Source organism: Aulonocara stuartgranti, assembly GCF_965226115.1.
Source record: "Aulonocara stuartgranti genome assembly, chromosome: 22".
Taxonomy (NCBI): Eukaryota; Metazoa; Chordata; class Actinopteri; order Cichliformes; family Cichlidae; genus Aulonocara; species Aulonocara stuartgranti.
Window position 1 is genome coordinate 34,947,286 of NC_138957.1, and position 16,581 is coordinate 34,963,866.

General features: G+C 43.7%; 1 long non-coding RNA gene across 1 annotated transcript; it reads left to right on the forward strand.

Annotated features, from left to right (window-relative positions):
• The first annotated feature begins 273 nt into the window (after nt 1-273).
• On the forward strand, nt 274-6,984 carry LOC309699556. The gene is made up of 4 exons (XR_014274378.1): nt 274-499; nt 2,223-2,255; nt 6,278-6,437; nt 6,657-6,984. It is a non-coding gene; the product is annotated as an uncharacterized lncRNA (long non-coding RNA).
• Nucleotides 6,985-16,581: the final 9,597 nt, after the last annotated feature.

A 16,581-nucleotide genomic window follows, 5' to 3' on the forward strand; every position in this document is an offset into this window, starting at 1 on the left:
AAGCAGTCACACTTCAACTGTGAAACTCCCTTGTCCTTATGGTGTATTGACACTATTGAAACTTTTCAAAACCAGTCTAATGTTAGAAGAGCTTTTAGGTAAACTGTTATTCTTCTTCTTATCATTATTATATTTTTATTAATTATATTTTTATTATGATGTTGATTTGGGTGACACTTTTTGATAAATATTATATATTACTTTTTAAAACATATTAACCATCCCTATGCTTAAAAAACTTTTAAAAATAAAATTGTTCTTTTAAACTTGTGCATTGTTTGACTTTTAAAATTTTTGTATCAGGTGTAAAACGACTTTTTAAATAAAGTTGTTTTTAATGTGAGCAGCTCCTATTGGCTCGTTTAAAAAGAGGGAGGAGCAGATTGCACCGCCTAGCGTCTAGTCTTCGCGGTCTTTCGTCTGTTGCGCCTTTTCTCTCCCTGGTGTTTAAGAAGGTGGAGGACAAAAGGATACCAAAGAATCGAAAACTATGACAAAGGTAAATACTTAAAGTTTGATACGTTTTCATCAATGGTTATTTTAGTAACTTTCTATAGTCGTCCTAAACGGTATAAGGGGGAGAAGCATAACATCTTTAGCTAGCAGGTAGAACTGGGTTAATTTGCTGCATTGTCTTTGGCAAACATAATTTAAAGTTAATTAAAAAACTCTTACTGCCTATATTCTACTCAATAAAGTTCATCTTATCTTATTCTGTTTTCATTGCACCATTCTCTCTATACAGTTTTTGAATTTACACACTATAACGTACACGGCAGTTTTTTTCTGTGCTTCTGCAACTGTTTCTTGGGTTTTCCTATAAGGTTTTTGTAATTAATTTAAAAAATTTATATTATTTTTTTGGCTTTAGTGGATTCCTGCTCAGCTAACTCGGCCATTATGCACTACCCAGTAAACAAAATGGCTGAACAGTATCTTAAATGTCTGAACATGAGCTAGTCATACCATGTTACGTAATATTCATGTGCAGTGTAGCAAGGTGATTGTTTAAATTACAGGAGTAGATGCCTGCAGCTGAAACGGTTTTCTGATCTGAATACGGTAATGTTACCAGATATGCATTGTACTATGGGAAAACGGTGGTGGATCAGTGTGTAAAAAGCCCCCAAAAGAAACACACAGCGTCTTTAGCTCAAACACTGTCTGATCACTCTCTTAGATACTGTGCTGTTCCATCTAGTTATTGGTTACTGAGAAATGTTAGGTCATTAATTAATTAAGAGAGTGCAGCTGTTCAGATCAGATGGTGAAGTAGGAAAATGCAGAACATGTTATTATAGCTGAATGCTGTGTAAAATACTAGTAATAAATCTAACTCCCATTTATGGCTTTTACTACTGTGGGGCTAAATAAAAAATTACAGACAATGAAATCTGCTACAATTACAAAGCTTAAGTTTAAAACAATTATTATATATTAAGCATTTTTTTGCTCTTTTTTTTTTTTAAATTCTTTTTGCTAATAATGGACTCAATTTTATTATCAACTTCAAAGACCTATTAAACTTTTAAACCATTAAATCCAGGAAATTAGATGCCCGTAAATGTACGAGACCCTCTTTATGTCTAGTATCCCCAAATATTTAATAATCCTTTCTAAAAGTACACAAATTTTGTTCTTTTCAATTAAATATTGCATGTTCAATGTATTCTTGAGCAGGTAAAAATTCCACTAAATTAGTTTTTGCATATTTTTAAGTATAATCAAATTTTTATAGTTTGCGAGTACTTTTAATTTGGAGATTTTGCCACTTGATTTGAAGTTTGGATAGTGCTTTATAGTAATTTGTAAATGTTTTGAACTCATCTGGCTTCTTAATAATTTAATAAAAAATTAACAAGCCATGTAATAATTTGAAAACCACTAGGGACCACTTATAAAAAAGTAATTCCTTTTTTACTTAAAGGAATTTAGGATTTATGTCTGTCAAGTCATTTGTTCTGGCATAAGTCACCATTTTGATATATCTTCCTGTGACTTTAAAGTCTGTCAGCTAGTTAGATACATTTTTGCACTGCTAGTGTTTTCTGCTTGAATTAGTCAGTTTATCATATAAACACATGCAGTGCCTTTCAAACTTTTAATTACACTGTTCATTTTGTGCATTAGTAAGAGAATCTTTTATATTGAATTATCCTGGGAAAAAACAAAAATGTTTGTATTTTCTCATGCACTTTCTTTCATTTCCTTATCACGTTTAGATTCTTCAAGATCACAAGCACCATCTTTGACATGTAAGTAACTTTCATATTATTTGTATTACTTATTATTATTATTATTATTATTTTTGAAAAGTGATGGTCTTTGGGGCATCCTTTTTTTTTATTGGTATTAAGTATATATATTTATTTAGGCACAGGAGGCAATGATCTATTTTAAAATTTAACATTTATTTAATTTTCATCTTTTATGCTAACAATAATGCCAACAGTGTTCTCTTCACTTGACCCACAACTCTGACAGTTTTGGTCCTCTGCTCTCCTCACAATTGGCTGATTTCCATCTGAGCTGCTACTGTCAACTGCATTAAACTGATTTTACATTGCCTTGTTATTCTAATCTTTATCTGCGTTTTGGACTCCAAACATTCACACCTGCTGTTAGTAACCAGAGCTCACAAGAGTGTAAGGCGTGTAGTTCAATAAAGTGATCGATGTGTTCACTAGCTGATTTCAATAAACCGGTAACTTATCAAATCCATATTTTATAGGAAGTACATTACTGATAAAAGTGGTAATAAACACGGTAACCAATAAAAATTTAAATTTCCTGTTATAAAAAAAAATACTGCAGTGAGCTCGGTTTTCTAACACCAGGTGTGAACATCTACAGTCTTTAAGCGCTGGTAAAGATTTAAAAATAAAAGCATTCAATAACATAACATTAAACACTAAATTAGTTTGATGGTGTTGACTGCAGCAGCTCAATGTTAATCAGCTGATGGTGATGGAAGCAGATGAGCGTTTTTCATCATGGTTGTTAGTGATGTGTTGGTCAAAACGAAACGGCTCTTTGAAGTGAACGACACAAGCGTGTTTTTTCTCTCTCTCTCACCCTCTCTCTCGCACTTTTTTTCCGCTTCACTCTGCACGCGAGCCTTGTGCTTTGCGCTGGGAAGAGGGGGGAGGGGCGGTTGTTACACACGCAGTAGCACAGTAACAGAGCAGGAGGGAGAGAGAGAGAAAGAGAGCCAGGGACAACAACGTCACATTAGAAAGGTATAGTAATCATCCACAACTATTTTCAATTGCGGATGATAAAGGATTCAGAAAGTTTATTCATGCAGGCCCATATGACAGAGAATGTGCATCTTCTGTTTGTTTTCATATTATAATTTATATTTAATTGTGTTGTGGTTTGCAGTGTTTTGTGTTGTTTCACTTTAAATTTGTTTAAAAGGAAAAAGCTGAAAATTTAAATAGTTAAAAGTTGAAATGTAAATAGTTGTTTTTTTTGTATTATATGATTTATTTATTACATTTTATGTGGAGAGAATAAATAAAAGTATATTTACGGTGGCTGCTAGAGACAAAGCACGTACAAACCCCAAAACACGTAAAAACTCCATAGCACGTACAAACTCCAAAGCACGTACAAAACACAACAGAAGTGCTCCAGGATGCTAGGCACAGTGTTGAGATTTTGTTACCTAGTGGCTACACAAGCCAGGAAGTACCAACGACCGGATTTGGTGTGTGGTAGTAACAGGTAAATGAACAGCTTTTGGAATTTTTTATGAATATATATGAGTGCTTGTGTATAAATACACAAAAAATACACATATGATTTCAATTGTGTAAATTAAGTGATCTAGATAGCTCTGTTTTGGAAGTTCAGTTGACGCTAGAAATGGGTTTTGGAGTTTGTACATGCTTTGTCTCTAGGGGCCACCATATATATTTATATATAAACATATATAAATAAAACCACATTTCTTTTTTTACATTAGTAATTCCTTTTGTTCATAATTTTATATTGTTGTTAATAATAAATTAAAGCAACAAAACAACCTGAAGAGCCGGTTGGGAGCCGAAAGAGCCGGCTTTCTAAAAAGAGACGAAAATCCCATCACTAGTTGTGTAATATGCTGGTATTGATATGATCAAAAATGAACTGAGTTGTTTCGTATTCTATAGAAATTGTACATCTAATTAATAACAAGGCTTTCTGCTGATGTTATTAATTAAAAATTTATTGTTTTATTTTTAAGCAACAACTTTTTAGCATGCAATCAGTCCATGCTGTACAGGACAGATTTGTAAACTGTGCATACAAAAATAGACTATTTTACAAAATTGCTCTTTCAACAAATGTAAATCACAGCAGATTTTTTTTGTTGTAGGTGCACTGTCACAACTAGAAATGTGGGGGGAAGTCCTCAAAGTTGAAGGCAGAACAGGAAAATACATGGAAATAACAATTTTCCTTTAAATGGTAAATGGCCTGCATTTTTATAGCGCTTTTCTAGTCCCTAAGGACCCCAAAGCGCTTCACACTACATTCAGTCATTCACCCATTCACACACACAATCACACACTGGCGATGGCAAGCTACATTGTAGCCACAGCTGCCCTGGGGGGCGCACTGACAGAGCACATCAGTAAAGGTCGATCTGGATACTTGATAACTGTTGGTATAGGTATGACATGAATTTGAATCTCCATTATCACAGGTTTTAATTGGGAGGGAACATGCAGATATACAGGAGGACTATAAACAGCAATTCCTATTGCATACAACTGTTTTAGAAAATACCAACAACACTGTTAATTTATCACTTGCTGGTCTATAGACTTTACAGTGTGGATGGATGGAAAATCCATCTGGCTCCACTCTGGCTGAATTGGTGCTACAAACAACTCTGCGCTCGGCTTTCCTGGCTGTGTGTGGATTTATACTTACACATCCAAATTTTGACCCTATTTTTCTTCCTTTCAGCTGATTGGTCAATTTCATGTCAATCACCAATTAAACAATCCAATCAGAGAACATCTCCAGAAGTTGATTCTGTTCATCTGGACGTAGCATTTTCAGTGGGAGAAAATGCTGCAAGCGCTACGTCCAGATGAACAGAATCAACTTTTGGAGATTTACTTACCTGGATGATTGAGCATGCATCAAGACAATCAGAGAACAGATAGGTTTGGCTGTTGGAGGGCTGCATTACGGAGCTTCAGGTCCTGGAAGAATAAATTCCCTTTTACATACCAGACCAGCATTTTTCTTCATTAGCACGAAGGAAAACAGTCTGTGCGTGTCAGAGTTCTGTGGTTTTTGTGTCACAGGGCTTATAATATGTGTAAAAATCTGGCCAGGGACCATCACATCACACTGCTATCATATTTTTCTGTTGCTATCATGTTTTTTTTCTGAGATGTTGTTACTTTTATGACAGATGTAACGAGAAATCTTCCAGAAAGTTAAATTTTTTATTCTAATCAAATATTTGATTCTGATAACAGATAAAGATTTTTTTTTTTACTTTTGTTCTGCTATTTCATAGTTTATACAAATTTTGGCCAATTCCTATTTATTTTAACCCTTTAGCCCCCAAAAAGTCGCCAGCGACAGGTTTTTCCAAACCTGTCTCGTCAAACCTGAGCTCTGCCAGGGGCCCAACACGCCTGGACTTTTAGAAGAAAAGAGATGTCCGAAAATAAACCACAGGGTCAAATACTTAATTTTGTTCAGTGTTTTAGAGTTATTAATTTGAATTGACTAATTTAAATATTTTATTCATGTACATTTTGATTGCCTTTAGTAAAAGGCACTAAGTGTTATTAATCCTTGATTACATTCATATAGTATACAGTAGAGGAAAAAACCTACCAGACCTACCAGTTATCCTGCGTAACATTATTGGGGATAAAGGGTTAAGGAAGCGCAATTAATTTTTTTAGTTTAGCTTGTGTTTACTACCATTTTTTTTTTATCACCACACAGTAAACATTAAGTAATATGTAAAGTGTCCATTTATCCTCCATTCCGGTCCATTATCTTAAGCTTAGGCTGCTGCCCCTCGACCCAATCCGGTACTAAGTAGAGAGGCCCAGACTTCGCTCTCTCCAGGCACTTGGCCCAGCTCTTCCGGGGGAATCCCAAGGCATTCCCAGGCCAGCCGAAAAACATAGTCCCTCCAGCATGTCCTGGGTGTTCTGGGTCTCTTCCTGGTGGGACGTGCCCAAAACACCTCACCAGGGAGGCATCCTAACCAGATGCCAGTATCTAATCTGTCCTTTTTGTATGTTCCCCTCAGGTTGCCATGGTAGCAGATACAGGGGAAACAAGTGTAGACGATGCCACAAGAAGGATGATGAAATTCCTCATATCACCTGAGCTGGCTGTGGAGTACAACATGCTTGGCCGACATGGGGAAAAAAAGTTCAGAGATTTGCGTCTTTTTAATGTTGTGTATGGTAAGTTAGTTTCACTTGAGACATTTGAACTTTAGAAAACTAAACTTTTTTAATAAAGTGTTTGAAAGTGTAACTGAGATTGGTTATCATGCAATTTGTATATATTTTTTGAGGCAATAAAGTGAAATAAACATTGTTCTTTGAAAATCATCACCAAATGAAGTAAGCTAAGATTAACTTTACTTTGGCTTGCCCGTTTTTCTTCTTCTTCATTTGCAGAGGCACTGAAGAATTATTTAACATCAAAAGTCAACTTGCAAGAAGCAGAGAAGGCTCTGTCCAAGTGGTTCAGTGGAGCTAAAGACAGAGGAGGACCGAGGGCTGCAAGGGTACAAAATAGACTTACGGCTCTGTAAAAAAACAAACCCTGCTGATTCAAGATAAGCTTTTGAGTTTTCCATCTGACTTTTTCCCCATGTTGCTACAGTTCCAAATATCTAAGGAATTTTGCTGTAGTTTGACATTTCTAGTTTTTAAACGTTTACGCACTTTGGAATACAGTTACGTAAAATCACAGTTGTTGGACAAAATAAATGTGAAAAATGTTGTTTTGTGTACCCTCGTGATTTTTGAAATGGTTTTATTTACAAACTAGATTTTGTTTGCGGTCAGCTTTAATATATTTGGTGTCTTTGTGTCACAGAACCCGTATTAGCCGTCTGAAAAATTGATTTTGTGACTGTTTTACTACATGGGGCCCACTCAGTGCCAGAACTTAGTCAATTCAAACTAGAAATAAGATGCAAATACAGAACCCACTGCTAATGCCATTCCAACTTTTTAGCTCATGTTTTCCTCATGTTGTACCCACTAAGAACTTGAAAAATGGGGCCTAGGTGGGTTTCAGTGTACTTTGCCCAGTTGGGGTCCATTTAGTTCCCAGATTTTACCAATATAACACCGAGATGGGCTTATAAAATGGGGCCATTATGGAACCCGCGGACAATCCCACTTAAAACCCACTTTTTAGCCTATGTGGTACTCACATGGTACCCACAAAACAACTTGAAAGGTGGGGCCTGGGTGGGTTTCTTTGTACTTTGCCCAGTTGGGGTCCATTTGGTTCCCAGATTATACCAATATAACACCGAGATGGGCTTATAAAATGGGGCCATTATGGAACCCGCGGACAATCCCACTTAAAACCCACTTTTTAGCCTATGTGGTACTCACATGGTACCCACAAAACAACTTGAAAGGTGGGGCCTGGGTGGGTTTCTTTGTACTTTGCCCAGTTGGGGTCCATTTAGTTCCCAGATTATACCAATATAACACCGAGATGGGCTTACAAAATGGGGCCATTATGGAACCCGCGGACAATCCCACTTAAAACCCACTTTTTAGCCTATGTGGTACTCACATGGTACCCACAAAACAACTTGAAAGGTGGGGCCCGGGTGGGTTTCTGTGTACTTTGCCTAGTTGGGGCCCATTTAGTTCCCAGATTTTACCAATATAACACCGAGATGGGCTTATAAAATGGGGCCATTACAGAGCCCGCGGACAATCCCACTTAAAACCCACTTTTTAGCCTATGTGGTGCCCACATGGTACCCACAAAAACTTGAAAGATGGGGCCTAGGTGGGTTTCTGTGTACTTTGCCCAGTTGGGGTCCATCTAGTTCCCAGATTTTACCAATATAATACCGAGATGGGCTTATTAAATGGGGCCATTATGGAACCCGCGGACAATCCCACTTAAAACCCACTTTTTAGCCTATGTGGTGCCCACATGGTACCCACAAAAAACTTGAAAGATGGGGCCCAGGTGGGTTTCTGTGTACTTTGCCCAGTTGGGGCACATTTAGTTCCCAGATTTTACCAATATAACACCGAGATGGGCTTATAAAATGGGGCCATTATGGAACCTGCGGACAATCCCACTTAAAACCCACTTTTTTAGCCTATGTGGTGCCTACATGGTACCCACAAAAACTTGAAAGATGGGGCCCAGGTGGGTTTCTGTGTACTTTTCCCAGTTGGGGCCCATTTAGTTCCCAGATTTTCCTAACATAACACCTATATGGGCATTTAATATGGGGCCATTACGGAACCCGCGGACAATCCTATATGGGGCCCATTTTTCAGCCCATTTCCAAACCATATGGGCCCCACATATAAATGTTGGCTGGGGTCCAGATGAGGACGCAGATCAAAGTCATGTTTTTGATGAGGAGGATTTCTGTGGCTTCTGTTGTGATGAAGGACAGCTGTCAGTCATCCAGTGTTCAACTCTCAGGACTATAAACTCTCCCAGAGCACTGGAGCATGGTGCTGCTGATGCAAAGTGCCTCTCTATGGAAATGCTCCGACTGACATGGATCAGTCTGACGATGCTGTTTATCAGGAATAATTCAATCCATCGTAGTATTGAGCAGATATATCAGTTTGTGTCATGGTCCCTGTGCCCCGCTGGTCAATCCTCTATTGGGCAATATGTTTGTGGTTTGTTTGCTCTCTCACCCTCTCTCTCTCACTCTCTCTCTCTCTCTCGCCACGGCGATGCTCACTGCGGGCTCCCGCTGCTGGCCCACACACCTGCTCATCACCACACCGGCCGCTGATCCCAGCTGATTACTGCACTACTTAGATGGTGAGTCTGCACTAGTCTTCGCTGGATCGTTGAGCTATCAGTGTCAGTTAGACTTGTGTTTCGGCTAACCTTCACCTTGAGAATTTCTTATTATTATCCTGCTAACCCGACGTTTTTTGTGTAGATCGTTTTTGGAACCCGATGCGGAGAGGAGTGATTGAAGGGGGAACTTTTTGTACAGAAAGTGTGGAACACCCTTCTCCCAACCCTGTTTCCCACGGACCCTGGCGACCCGGACCCGTTTCCCCTGCACGTTGTATATAGCCACTTGGTGTATGTGTTCACTGTAAATAAACGCACTGTCCTTCGCTTAAAGGAAAACCCTGGCCTGCGCCTGAGTCTCTTTCGGAACCCCTAACAGAACGATCCAGCCATTATGGACTCAGCAGGACAGGACCCCGTGGGCCGGGCTCTGGCCGCCCAGGAAGCCGCGCTGGCCCGCCATGAACAAATGCTCGGGCAGCTACGGCAGGATGTCGCCGCATTGACCCTGGCGGTGGCGCAGTTAATACCGCTGGAGGGAAATGCGCAACCAGGGAATCCCCAGCCGCCCAGCCCGGCTCCCCAGGCGGCACCGCCCGCCGTAGCGTCAGGTAGCTCACCGCGGGTCGGTACGCCGTCTGACGGACCTTTACCCACACCGGAACCATTCTCGGGTGAGTCTGACAAATGTGCCGGATTTTTGGCTCAGGTGTCTCTGACGTTTCGCGAGCTGCAGCGTTTTCATAGCAACGATGGGGCGAAGATCACTTATTTAGTTCAACTTCTGAGGGGCCGTGCACTAAAGTGGGCCCAGGTTGTGTTAAACTCTGATCCTGTCATCACCTACGCTGACTTTCTCTCCAAATTTAAGAATGTGTTTAACCCAGGCACCGGGGCAGAGGCCGCTGCTCTCCGTCTCCTCAACTTCAAACAAGGTAGGAGAAGCATGTCTGAATACGCTATCGACTTCTGGATTCTGGCAGAAGAGGCAGGGTGGAATCAGGAGGCGCTACGGAGCACGTTGCTGAACAATATCAGAGAAGAATTAAGGGACGAGCTAATCATGCGTGATCTCCCTGCCTCCTTTAATGAGCTAATGTCCCTGTGCATTAAGGTGGATGAGCGGTTATGGGCTCGCCGGTCGCAGCGGAACTACAACCTCCATGAGGCTGCGGGAGTCTCTGGCACCGGCGCCATGGCGGATGCCGGCCCCTCCCGGACTCACGAGAGCGGGGACGGAGAGGAACCCATGCAGCTGGGCGGCTCCCATCTCACCGCGGCGGAGCGTCAGCGCCGGATTACCGCCGGTGAGTGCCTCTATTGTGGTCACAGGGGACATGTTGTGGCTACCTGCCCTTCGCGGGCAAAAGGGCGCGCCCGCCAGTGATGGTAGGAGTACTGGTGGGCGAGCTGAGCCAGGAAGAAGCTCCTCCCCGTTTAACACTACCGGCCACGCTTTCCATTCACTCTAAGAGCCGCTCCCTATCGGTGTTAATCGACTCTGGGGCGGAACAAAACTTTATTGACTGTCAGTTAGCCCGGCAACTTGGTTACTATTGGAGCCCCTGCCTCATGCATTACGTGTTACGGCATTGTCAGGTCAACGCCTTCCAGACATCACTCTGGTGACGGAGCCTGTCGAGCTCACCCTCTCTGGCAATCATTCTGAAGAAATCTGTTTTTTGGTGTTTAAAGCAACTCGCACTCCACTAGTTCTCGGCCATCCTTGGCTACAACAGCACAACCCTCACATAGATTGGCTAAAGGGGCGTGTCACTGGGTGGGGGGAGGACTGCCACATGACCTGCCTTAAAGCAGCCTCGCCTCCAAGCACTGAAACGCCCTCTCCTGGGGTATTGAAATCAGCTGATTTAACTAATGTGCCCTCTGTTTATCACGACCTAGCTGAGGTGTTTCAAAAGGCCCGCGCCCAGTCACTTCCTCCGCATAGACCCTATGACTGTGCTATCGAACTGCTCCCGGGAGCTCCTTTACCCACCAGTCGGCTATATAGCATCTCACTTCCAGAACGAGACGCTATGGACAAGTACATCACGGAATCCCTGGCTGCCGGCCTCATTCGGGCCTCCACCTCTCCAGTCGCGGCAGGCTTCTTCTTTGTCGAAAAGAAGGATAAAACCCTCCGGCCATGCATTGACTATCGCGGATTAAACAACATCACAGTAAAAAATAAATACCCTCTGCCGCTCCTCAGTTCGGCCTTCGAGCTCCTCCAGGGGGCTACTGTTTTCACCAAACTGGATTTGCGAAACGCATACCATCTGGTTCGCATCCGTGAGGGCGATGAGTGGAAGACCGCCTTCAACACCCACCTCGGCCACTTCGAGTACCTTGTCATGCCCTTTGGTCTCACTAACGCCCCTGCGGTGTTCCAAGCCCTGGTGAACGACGTGCTCAGAGACTTCATTAACCGTTTTGTTTTTGTCTATCTAGATGACATCCTGATCTTTTCCAGAAACCAATCCGAGCACAAGACCCATGTCAGACAGGTCCTGCAACGACTCCTCGAAAACCGATTGTTCGTCAAAGGAGAAAAGTGTGAGTTCCACGTCTCCACCGTTGCATTCCTGGGGTACATAATCGACCAAGGAAACCTCCGCCCGGACCCTGTGAAGGTAAAAGCCGTTGTTGAGTGGCCGGAACCTCCTAATAGGCACCAACTGCAACGTTTCCTTGGGTTTGCCAACTTTTACCGGCGGTTCATTCGGGACTTCAGCCGAGTTGCCTTGCCGCTGACCCAGCTAACCTCTCCCAAGCTTCCTTTTCAGTTGAACAAAGAAGCTCAGGCAGCTTTCCAAGAACTGAAGAAACGATTCGCCTCAGCCCCCATCCTGATCCAACCCGACCTCACGCAGCCATTTGTGGTCGAGGTCGACGCGTCCGACTCAGGGGTTGGAGCGGTTCTGTCGCAACGGAAGGACGGTAAGCTCCACCCTTGTGCCTTCTTCTCCCGCCGTCTGTCCCCTGCAGAGAGAAACTATGATGTCGGGGATCGGGAACTGCTGGCGATAAAACTAGCCCTGGAGGAGTGGCGGCACTGGTTGGAGGGCACGGCTCAGCCTTTCCTCGTCTGGACAGACCACAAGAACCTGGCATACCTACAATCAGCTAAGAGGCTCAACGCTCGACAGGCCAGGTGGGCCCTGTTTTTCACCCGTTTCCACTTCTCCATCTCTTACAGACCCGGTTCCCGGAATGTCAAACCCGACGCCCTGTCCCGTCAGTTCTCAGTCTCGGAGGACACCACTGAGCCCGCTCCCGTTCTCCCCGCCACCTGTGTCGTGGGCGCCATCTCCTGGGGGATCGAAGCAGCCATTCGGGAGGCTCAGGTGTCGGAACCGGATCCGGGAGGTGGGCCAGCCCAACGGCTCTACGTCCCTCAATCAGTACGTTCTCAAGTACTTCAATGGGCCCACACTGCCCGCTTTACGTGCCACCCAGGGGTCCACCGCACTATCAACTTCCTCCAGCGCTACTTCTGGTGGCCCTCTCTGACTAAAGACGCTCGGGAGTACGTCTCCGCCTGCGCGACCTGTGCCCGGAATAAACCGTCTCATCAGCCGCCCGCTGGACAGCTCAATCCCCTGCCGACTCCGTCCAGGCCGTGGTCCCATATAGCTTTGGACTTTGTAACCGGACTGCCGCAATCAGCAGGCAACACTGTCATACTTACCATCGTAGACCGTTTTTCTAAAGCTGCCCACTTCATAGCTCTACCCAAGCTTCCCACGGCCATGGAGACCGCACGACTGCTTACCCGTCATGTGTTTCGTTTGCATGGGATCCCGGAAGACATTGTGTCTGACAGAGGCCCCCAGTTCACGTCTGGCGTCTGGAAGGAATTCTGCTCCTCATTAGGAGCAAAGGTCAGTCTGACCTCCGGTTACCATCCCCAAAGCAACGGTCAGTGTGAGCAAGCTAACCAAGAGCTCGAGGCAATGTTGCGGTGCACAGCGTCCTCCAACCAGTCCATCTGGAGTGATGAACTACCCTGGATTGAGTACGCCCATAACAGTCTGACTTCCTCCGCCACTGGTCTGTCTCCCTTCGAGGTCTCACTGGGTTTCCAGCCACCTCTCTTCCCCTCTGTCGAGGGTGAGTATTCTGTACCATCTGTCCAGGCCCATCTACATAGGTGCCGACGAGCTTGGCGGGCCGCACGGACGGCGTTGCTGCGCACAAAGGACCGAACCAAACAGACCGCAGATCGCCGCCGCACACCAGCTCCAGCATACAGCATGGGACAAAAGGTATGGCTGTCCACGCGCTTTGTTCCTCTCAGGACTGAGTCCAAGAAGCTCAACCCAAACTTCATTGGTCCTTTTGAGGTTTCGGCGCTGATCAACCCCGTCTCTGTGAAACTCCGGCTGCCGCGCAACATGAGGATTCACAATGTGTTCCACGTCTCCCAAATCAAATCTGTCCGGAATAGCCCTCTGTGCCCTCCTTCCGGGCCCCCTCCGCCCGCCCGGCTTGTGGACGGCTTGCCCGCCTATTCCATCACGCGGATTATGGACTCTCGCCGCCGCGGGCGTGGCTTCCAGTACCTTGTGGACTGGGAGGGCTATGGCATTGAGGAGCGGTCCTGGGTTCCGCGGGCCGTTGTCCTGGACAAGCGTATGCTGCGGGCCTTCCATCTGTCTCATCCTGGTAAGCCTGGTGGGTCGCCGGGGGGCTCCCGTTGAGGGGGGGGTACTGTCATGGTCCCTGTGCCCCGCTGGTCAATCCTCTATTGGGCAATATGTTTGTGGTTTGTTTGCTCTCTCGCCCTCTCTCTCTCACTCTCTCTCTCTCTCTCTCTCTCGCCACGGCGATGCTCACTGCGGGCTCCCGCTGCTGGCCCACACACCTGCTCATCACCACACCGGCCGCTGATCCCAGCTGATTACTGCACTACTTAGATGGCGAGTCTGCACTAGTCTTCGCTGGATCGTTGAGCTATCAGTGTCAGTTAGACTTGTGTTTCGGCTAACCTTCACCTTGAGAATTTCTTATTATTATCCTGCTAACCCGACGTTTTTTGTGTAGATCGTTTTTGGAACCCGATGCGGAGAGGAGTGATTGAAGGGGGAACTTTTTGTACAGAAAGTGTGGAACACCCTTCTCCCAACCCTGTTTCCCACGGACCCTGGCGACCCGGACCCGTTTCCCCTGCACGTTGTATATAGCCACTTGGTGTATGTGTTCACTGTAAATAAACGCACTGTCCTTCGCTTAAAGGAAAACCCTGGCCTGCGCCTGAGTCTCTTTCGGAACCCCTAACAGTTTGTTCTTCAGAATATTCTTATTCCAAAATTTTTTCTATTATTTAAATGTTTTGTTTTATGGTTCATTGATGGATTCACATGTTTATCATAATATTTAGTAAGGATATATCTGGATTAATTTAAAATATGAATTAACGAGGTCACAGGTTCATGCTGTAGAGTAGCTGAGCTTAGTCTCAGAGAGTGAGGAGCTCAGACATGTGGAGGTACAGTCACTGCTCTTTGCTTCAAAGGACTTCTTGTAAAACACAAACAGACACAATCAGTATCTTTTAAATGAGGCTGTTATCTCTGACAGCAATACCTATAACACCTCTTTCTGTAGCTATGATCACAACCATGTGACATGTAACAGTGGGGCAGATCAAGCATCGTTGTTCACTGCTGTTGATGTTTTTTTAATCACGAATTACAAACAATTACACAACTGAATTCCAGCTTTATTCAAATGAATAAAATTAAGTAATAAAACCCATCATGATAGAATCTCTGTTATCATCACGGACACTTTAAGTTCAAGAACATGTACCTGGATAAAAGCTGCTGTTGGAGGTAAAATCCTCAGACTGAACTTGGGACCTTCACATTTCTAATTCTTACAGAATTTAATGAGCAGAAACAAACAACTGATTGTTTAGAATTTATGATTGTTCAGCACTTTTCTGCACCTTACTGAGTGCTTACATTTGAGTCTTTCATGCTACTCTGTATACAAATCTGTACATCTGTGTCCATAACAGAGAGAGACAAAATGGGTATATTTGATTTGCCTTCTGTGGCGGAGGTGTGGTCCTTGGCTCATCTGCAGGGGAGGAGTGGTACAGTGAGCTCAAGGGGGCGGTACCGGGAGGCAGGTGAGCCACAGGTGGTGGCGACTGACTGATGACGCTGTCTCTTTCTGTTTCTCTATATAGTGAAGACAGAGTCGAGCGGGGACGGGGAGAGCTGGACTGGAACAGACTGTGTTCCTTGAGTTCATAACTGTCAGTAAAACGCAATAATAGTGAGCACAATCATCGTGTGTGTTGTGTACTTTTACACCTTTCTAACAATCCTATTTATGTGAAGTTGGGATAAGGTTACAAGAAACTTAAAACCTCTGTGAAGTGTGAGTGAGGTCAAAGGTCATGAAGCTCAAGTGTCAGCATTGTAAGTTAGCTTTTTAGGAGTTTCACCATTTTTCTGTTGGTAACAGAACATGTCATTACCTTCATCTACCCCATGATTGGTTGTAAATCTGAGGGTGATGGAGACCAATTAACTTCTTTTGATGAAATAATATACACTATGTTTGTTGACTCCAGAAACACCAACAGTGACATCTGGAGGAGGTTCCCCACATGTTTTGGTTTTTGTTTTTTTGATTTTTTTTTGTAATGTGCGTTACACGTGTGGCATGCCACTATACTGTGGAGAACAACAGTCACTCCTCCATCTTTCTGTTGGTACCAGGCTAAAATATGGTTGTTGCTATGAACAAAAACATTCTGACTGGTCCGACACTTGATGCTCACAGTTCCTCCCACAGCAGAGCTCACTGCTCCAGGCTGAGTCACTGTATATTGTCCTCTGGACTCTGAGGACACAGAGACAAAAACATAAAGCAGCTTCATGGTTTTGTGGGCTTCATTTCAGAGGGACAGATGTTGATAGAGGAGAGGAGTTTGATTCTCTGGACTTTACCTGTGAAGCAGCAGCAGAGGAGAGTCCAGATGAGGACGCAGATCAAAGTCATGTTTTTGATGAGGAGGATTTCTGTGGCTTCTGTTGTGATGAAGGACAGCTGTCAGTCATCCAGTGTTCAACTCTCAGGACTATAAACTCTCCCAGAGCACTGGAGCATGGTGCTGCTGATGCAAAGTGCCTCTCTTTGGAAATCATCTGACTCACACAATGAAATCCTTCGTGCTTTTTCTGTCTGAATTAATGATGTCTTTTCTGTTTTTGCTTAGTTTCCTATTAATTGATATTAAAAATTACTCAAAATTTAATTTGCAGTTTCCATATGGATTACAGTTACAGTTAATGTGTAACCTGCCCCTTACCCTGGGACAGCTGGGTAAAGCTCCAGCCTCTCCAGAATCCTGTCAGATAAGATCACAGATTGAAATAGAAAGTGTGACATCATCAATATTTTTTATAACTTTCATTTGATGCTTTTTTTTATATATATAAATTTGTTAGCCCAACAGCTAATTTATGAAATTATATCGGTGACTCATAACTGAATGATCAGTTATTCAGTGTTTAACAGAATGGCTTATTCATTTATTAACGTCAA